General features: G+C 40.5%; 1 pseudogene; it reads left to right on the top strand.

Annotated features, from left to right (window-relative positions):
• The first annotated feature begins 556 nt into the window (after positions 1 to 556).
• On the top strand, positions 557 to 3,568 carry LOC109576686 (T-complex protein 1 subunit zeta-like; annotated as a pseudogene).
• Positions 3,569 to 7,847: the final 4,279 nt, after the last annotated feature.

The raw sequence follows: 7,847 nt of genomic DNA, 5'->3' as shown, positions 1-7,847 counted from the left end.
CTTTGATATTCTTTGTGAATATAAAACTTTAATTTTGATAGTGTCATCTTTTCTCTTTTGGCCTTGTGGTCTGTGCTTTTTAGGTCTTGTTTTTAAAAGTCTTTATCATTTGAACACAAATTAAATATGACATAAAATTATTAAGAAATAATTATGAATTTTGTTCAGTGTGACCCTGGTACTGTGGTTATAATTTTTTAAGTCTATATGTTAGAGGTGAATATTTAAGTACTTATATGGGTGAAAGGGCTTCCCTGGAGGCTCAGATAGTAAAGAATATGCCTGTGTCAGAAAGATCCCCTGGAGAAGGGAATGGCAACCCACTCCAGTATTCTTGCCTGGAGAGTTCCATGGACAGAAGAGCCTGGCAGTGTACAGTCCGTGGGGATGCTTAGAGTCAGACACAACTAAGCGACAAGCATTTTCACTTTCTTTATGGGTGAAATAATATGATGTCTCGGGTTTGCTTTAAAATACAACAACTCCCAGCCACGCTGAACTGGCTCAGTGCTTTTCACCACACCACGTCCCCTTATCTTCCTCTGCTGGGTCAGCTATGGTGGCCATGAAGACGCTGAACCCCAAGGCCGAGGTGGCCTGAGCCCAGGCAGCGTTGGCGGTCAACATCAGTGCAGCCCAGGGCTGCAGGAGGTGCTGAGGACCAACTTGGGGCCTAAGGGCACCATGAAGATGCTTGTTTCTGGTGCTGGAGCCATCAAACTCACTAAAGATGGAAATGGGCTGCTTCATGAAGTGTAAATTCAACACCCAACAGCCTCCTTAATAGCCAAAGTAGCAACAGCCCAGGATGACAGAACTGGTGCTGGTACCGCTTCCAGTGTCCTCATCATTGGAGAGCTGCTGAAGCAGGCGGATCTCTCCATTTCTGAAGGTCTTTATCCCAGAATAATTACAGAAGGATTTGAAGCTGCAAAGGAAAAGGCACTTCAGTTTTTGGAACAAGTCAAAGTAAGCAAAGAGATGGACAGGGAAACACTTGTCAGTTCAGTTCAGTTCAGTCGCTCAGTCATGTCCGGCTCTTTGCAACCCCACGAATTGCAGCACGCCAGGCCTCCCTGTCCATCACCAACTCCCAGAGTTCACTCAGACTCACGTCCATCGAGTCAGTGATGCCATCCAGCCATCTCATCCTCTGTCGTCCCCTTCTCCTCCTGCCCCCAGTCCCTCAAAGCATCAGAGTCTTTTCCAGTGAGTCAACTCTTCACTTGAGGTGGCCAAAGTACTGGAGTTTCAGCTTCAGCATCAGTCCTTCCAATGAACACCCAGGACTGATATCCTTTAGAATGGACTGGTTGGATCTCCTTGCAGTCCAAGGGACTCTCAAGAGTCTTCTCCAACACCACAGTTCAAAAGCATCAATTCTTCGGCACTCAGCTTTCTTCACAGTCCAACTCTCACATCCATACATGACCACAGGAAAAACCATAGCCTTGACTAGACACACCTTTGTTGGCAAAGTAATGTCTCTGCTTTTGAATATGCTATCTAGGTTGGTCATAACTTTCCTTCCAAGGAGTAAGCGTCTTTTAATTGCATGGCTGCAATCACCATCTGCAGTGATTTTGGAGCCCCCAAAAAATAAAGTCTGACACTGTTTCCACTGTTTCCCCATCTATTTCCCATGAAGTGATGGGACCGGATGCCATGATCTTTGTTTTCTGAATGTTGAGCTTTAAGCCAACTTTTACACTCTCCACTTTCACTTTCATCAAGAAGCTTTTTAGTTCCTCTTCACTTTCTGCCAACCGCGCAGAAGCGTGGCCAAGAGGATCTACCCCATGCCTGTGGTCCGGGGTGGCGGCCGGGAGGAGCAACCCCACGTCTAAGGAGCAGCAGCTGCGCGGGCGCAGGAGGGCTGAGAGGAGCTACTCCACGTTCAAGGTCAGAAGGTGCGGCCCTGAGGAGATACCCTTCCTCCAAGGTAAGGAGCAGCGGCTGCGCTTTGCTGGAGCAGCCGTGAAGAGATACCCCACGTCCAAGGTAAGAGAAACCCAAGTAAGATGGTAGGTGTTGCGAGAGGGCATCAGAAGGCAGACACACTGAAACCTTAATCACAGAAAACTAGTCAATCTAATCACACGGAAACACCTATAGATGTAGCCAGAACATCGCTACGTACTAAAGTTCATGCTGAACTTGCTGATGTCTTAACAGAGACCGTAGTGGACTCCATTTTGGCCATTAAAAAACAAGATGAACCTATTGACCTCTTCGTGGTTGAGGTCATGGAGATGAAACATAAATCTGAAATGGATACAAGCTTAATCAGAGGTCTTGTTCTGGACCATGGAGCACGGCATCCTGATATGAAGAAGAGAATAGAAGATGCATACAGCCTCACGTGCAAAGTGTCATTAGAATATGAAAAATCAGGAGTGAATTCTGGCTTTTTTTTTTTTTTACAAGAGTACAAAGGAGAGAGAGAAATTAGTGAAAGCTGAAAGGAAATTCATCGAAGACAGAGTTAAAAAAATAATCGACCTGAAAAAGAAAGTCTGTGTTGATTCAGATAAAGGATTTGTTGTTATTAGTCAAAAGGGAATTGATCCCTTTTCCTTAGATGCTCTTGCCAAAGAAGGCATAATAGCTCTGCGCAGAGCTAAAAGGAGAAACATGGAAAGGCTGACTCTTGCTTGTGGCGGGATAGCCCTAAATTCTCTTAATGACCTAAATCCTGATTGTTTGGGACATGCAGGACTTGTCTATGAATATACATTGGGAGAAGAGAAGTTCACCTTTATTGAGAGATGTAACAATCCTCGCTCTGTCACATTATTGATCAAAGGACCAAATGAGCACACGTTTACTCAAATCGAACATGTCATAAGAGATGGCTTGAGGGCTGTTTAAAATGCTACTGATGATGGCTGTTAGTCCCAGGTGCTGGCGCAGTGGAAGTGCAATGGCAGAAGCCCTGGTTAAATACATGCCCAGTGTAAAGGGCAGGGCCCAGCTTGGAGTTCAAGCATTTGCTGATGCATTGCTCATTATTCCCAAGGTTCTCGCTCAGAACTCTGGTTTTGACCTTCAGGAAACACTAGTTAAAATTCAAGCAGAACATTCAGAATCCAGTCAGCTTGTGGGTGTGGACTTGAACACTGATGAACCAATGGTAGCAGCAGAAGCAGGCATATGGGATAAGTACTGTGTAAAGAAACAGCTTCTTCACTCCTGCACTGTGATTGCCACCAACATTCTCCTGGTTGATGAGATCATGAGAGCTGGAATGTCTTCTCTAAAAGGTTGAACTGGAGCTTCCCTTGTATCTGAATCCTGAAGACTACAGAGTGATCCTAATAATATAGCTATGGAATTTTGGTCCAAGCTTCAAATGATCTTCAAAGAATTTTCTTCACCCATATTAAAAAAGGAGAGAGCATTGGCACCTATTCAGATTCTGAAGTCCTGAAATTATAATTAACAGTATTTTTAAAATTGCACTGCAGTGTCCACATACAGCAGGTCATGCTTACCCAGTAAAGAGGACATTTTGTTTTACCCTCAGTGATATAAAAATATTAGATAAGCATATGTTATCTACCTTGTTATTAAATATTCCTTGAAAAACAAAAAAAAATAAAATAAAATACAACAAAACAAAGTGGATGAAACAAAATTGTTCAAAGATCTTAGAATAGCAACCCTTTACCAACCTAGATGAAAGTAATTTACTAACCAGGACATACCGGTTGAATATAAACCTGGGGTACATGAATATAAATTACATTTTCCTCTGCTTCTTTGCATGAGAAGCAGAAATACAATTGGGAAAATGTTTTTGACTATTGAATATAATGTCTTGAGTACAGGGGGGTTCACTATACTGTTCTTATCTTTTGTGTATATATAAAATTCTTTTAAAAATACAGTAGTATCTTCCCATGCTAGCTGACACACAAAAATATTTTTGTACACTTTCATAAATTAATCTTATAAATTTACCATCCATATTTAGATCTCCAGTTTATCTGGAATCCACTTTTGTATGTGGTTTGGGGTAGCAATACAACTTGATCTTTCTCCATAGGGAAATCTGGTTGTCGCAATACAATCTACTAAAGCCTGTTCTTTCCCCATCATCCTGCATCGCCATCTTTACCACTCCATCTGGTCTCTATATATTCATGGGACTATTCCTGGGCTCTACACTCTGATCGATTGTCTTTGTGTGTGTGTTCCTGCTTCAGCACCCCCTTTTACTACTATAACCTGTAGTAGGTTTATTATCTGACAGAGCAAATACCCCATTGTATGAATTAGAATATTGATCTGGCTGTATTAACAGAGATCAAATGGCAAGAGGGTTAGCAAGATGTAAGTCAATTCTCTTTTGTGTAAATGTCCGAGCTGGTAGGCAGTTCTGCTGCACATCACCCAAATCCCCAGGCCCCATCAGTTCTGGTGCTCCTCTTCCCTTGGATGTGATCCTCATCTGCCAGAGGCAGGTAGACTCACTGTTCTAGCAGTGATATCCTGTTCAGGACACAGCTCCGAAGCTGCTCCCACCTCTGCTCACATCCTGAACTGTGACAAGCCACACCTGGCTACAAGTGATGCTGTGAAATATGGTGTCTCTGGGCAACCGTGTGCTGGACCAAAATTTGAGAGTTCTCTACTAAAAGAAAAAGGCATAGCAAAAACTTGGAAGATCAAAAAAGCAGTGTCTGCCTCACACTCAATTTTGCTATTCTTGGGACTTCCCCAGTGGTACAGTGGTTAAGATTTTACCTTCCAGTGCAGGGAGTGTGGGTTCAATACCTGGTCCACGTGCCTTGTGGCCAAAAAAATCAAAACATAAAACATAAGCAATATTGTAACAGATTCAATAAAACCTTTTTTAAAAGTGGTCTAAATCAACAAAGGACAGAGAAGCCTGGCATGCTGCAGTCCATGGGGTCACAAAGAGTTGGACTCAACTGAGCTAATGAACAACAACTACAAAATTAAAAAAATTTTTTTTGCTATTCTTTCCCAAAACAGACTTATCATCCATGAACCTTTATTATCCTAAATAAGCTTTGGAATGAATGTGTTGATTTCTTTGAGAAACCTAATCTCTTTTTATTGAAGTTAATTCTTAATTTATAGATTGCTTTGGATGCTATTAACATTTATGAATACAGAACATTTCTTCACTTTAAAATTTTTTTTTAAAATTTCCTTTGGTAGAGAGGCTATTCTTAAGAAAGTCTTGTTCATTTTTTGTTCATTTTTGTTAAGACCAGATAATTCATAGTTCCTATGATATTGTGAATAGCATCTTATTTTGATTCTCTGTCTGGCTAGCACTGCAGTTACTTAGTAAGGAACAGCAAGCTGTGGCCTGCAGGTAAAACTCAGATTATGGTTTGTTTTTGTGTGACCCATGAGCTAAAACTTGTTTCATGCCTTTAAAGAGTTGTTGAAGGAAAGAAAATGAAAGGAAAAGAAAAGAAGTAGAGAGGAAAGGAAAGGAAAATACCAACTACTATAAAGAAATTCTGCCAATTTTTCTAAGCTGGTCTTTCATCTTGAAAGCTGATGGTTTTCTCACCAATTCTAGTATTTTCTTGTTGATTTCCTTGGGGTTTCCATGCAGTTGGTCAATGCTTCCACAAATGACAGTCTTATCTGTTCCATCTAAATCCTTACACCTCTTATCCCTTTCCTTGTCTTATAGCTTCAGCCTGTAATACTATGTTTAAAAAAAATTGTGCTGATAGTATGAGTAAAGTTTCTTTGTTCTAAATCTTAATGAAAATCAGTCTCAAGTTTCTCCATTAATTATGATTTTGCTGTAGGATTTTGGCATACGGCTTTTATCAAGTTAAAGAAATTCCCTTCTATTCTTGGTTTACTAAGAAGTTTTTAATCAGAATTAGACGTTGGCATTTTTTGAGTGCTATTGAAATAATGAAATTATTTTGTTCTTTCATTTGGGAAGAATTGCATTGATAGATTTTTCTGATGTTTAATTATCCTTGCATTCTTAAATAAACCCTATCTCCACTACACTCATAAGTGAAATAAGTCTATAATTTCCTGTACCGTCCTAGTCATGTTTCAGAATCCATGTTATGCTAACCAGCCTTATTAAATGGATTGGTGTCTTCCTTGCTTTGTTTAATTCTGGAACAAACGTTGTAAGAGAACACTTACCTCTTTCCTGAAAGTTTGGCAAAACTTACCCATAAGATTTTATGACCCTAGAATTTTTCATAAAAAGACCATGATTATCATTTCAATTTTTAAAACAACTATTGATCTATTCAAGTATTTCTTCTTGAATTTATTCATTGCTTTGTGTTTTCTAGGAATTTATTCATTTTGCTCAGGTTTATTAATTTACGGGGCTTCCCAGGTGGCGCTAGTGATAAAGCACCCACCTGTCAATGCAGGAGACATAAGAGACATGGGTTTGATTCCTGGGTTGAGAAGATCCCCTGGAGGAGAGCGTGGCAACCCACTCCAGTATTCTTGCCTGGAGAATCCCATGGACTGAGGAGTCTGGCAAGCTATAGTCCATAGGGTCGCAAAGAGTCAGACACAACTGAAGCAACTGAACACACGCACATCAATTTAATATCCTGTGGTGATTCTTCTTTTTTATATCCACAGAGTATTATTTTTGAGCTTTTTCTTTTTTATTATATATCATATTTGCATATTTATTCTATTTTCCTTGATTAGTCATATTAATTTATTCAAAGAAGCAACTGTTGGCACTCAGTAGCCCATCCTTTTTAGCTCTGTTTCTCTGATTTTTTAAAGTCTTTTATTGAATCTGTTACCATATTGCTTCAATTTTTTATGTTTTGGTTTTTTGAGGCATGTGCAATCTTAGCTCCCTGACCTGGGATCGAACCCGCACCCCCTGCATTGGAAGGCAAAGTCTTAACCACTGGACCACCAGGCAAGTCCCTTATTTATTTAGTCCCCTATTTTTAAAGTTATTAATTCATCCCTCTTTTCTTATGTTTTGCTGTAACTTCTTGAGTTGAATCCTTAGCTCATTTGTTTCATTATTTCTTGTTTCCAATAAATGTATTTAATTCTATATATTTTCCTGAGTACTTTTTTTTTTTAGCTATGTCTTTAATTTGAGTATACAGCACCTTTAAGGCCATTCAGGTCTAAGCATTTTATGGTTTCCCCAGGTGATTTCCTCTTTGAGCCAGGTGTAATTGACTAGGATTGTCTAATCCCCAGACACATGGAATGTTTGTGTTGATCCTATGGTCCTTGATATATTTTATTGCATGGTAGTCAGAGAAGGAAATGGCAACCCACTCCAGTGTTCTTGCCTGGAGAATCCCAGGGACGGGGGAGCCTGGTGAGCTGCGGTCTATGGGGTCGCACAGAGTTGGACACAACTGAAGCGACTTAGCAGCAGCAGCAGCAGTCAGAGGACATAGTGGGTGTCGAGTTGGTTAAGCACATACAGGCTTTCTGTGAGGCTAGCACAAGGACGATTTTTGTGACTGCTCCATGTGCGTTTGGATAAACTTCACATTCTCTGCTTGGGCAACATTTATACGCTCATAGAAATTTGAGTCTACTAATGGTGTCTATCAATTTTTCTATATCCTTTTAAGTCCACTTAATCAATCAGTTTCTGAGAAGCATGTGTTGACACTGACAACTCCAATTGTTGATTTACTAAAGCAAACTTTCTCACACAGGAATCCAACTGCATCATTCCCAGTGCTTTTGGATAAGAAAGAGAAAAAAAGGGCAATCCTCAGCTGGCCTTCTGTAATTACCCTCTTCCCAGGCCTGACTCAACCTCCTACATAAGATTCATCTCTCTCCATCCACCCATCCCTGACACACACCCCTGCTCTCTT

This window comes from Bos indicus, chromosome 2, assembly GCF_029378745.1.
Source record: "Bos indicus isolate NIAB-ARS_2022 breed Sahiwal x Tharparkar chromosome 2, NIAB-ARS_B.indTharparkar_mat_pri_1.0, whole genome shotgun sequence".
NCBI lineage: Eukaryota > Metazoa > Chordata > Mammalia > Artiodactyla > Bovidae > Bos > Bos indicus.
Note: the sequence above shows the minus strand (reverse complement) of the source record. Positions and strands in the feature narration are given on the sequence as shown.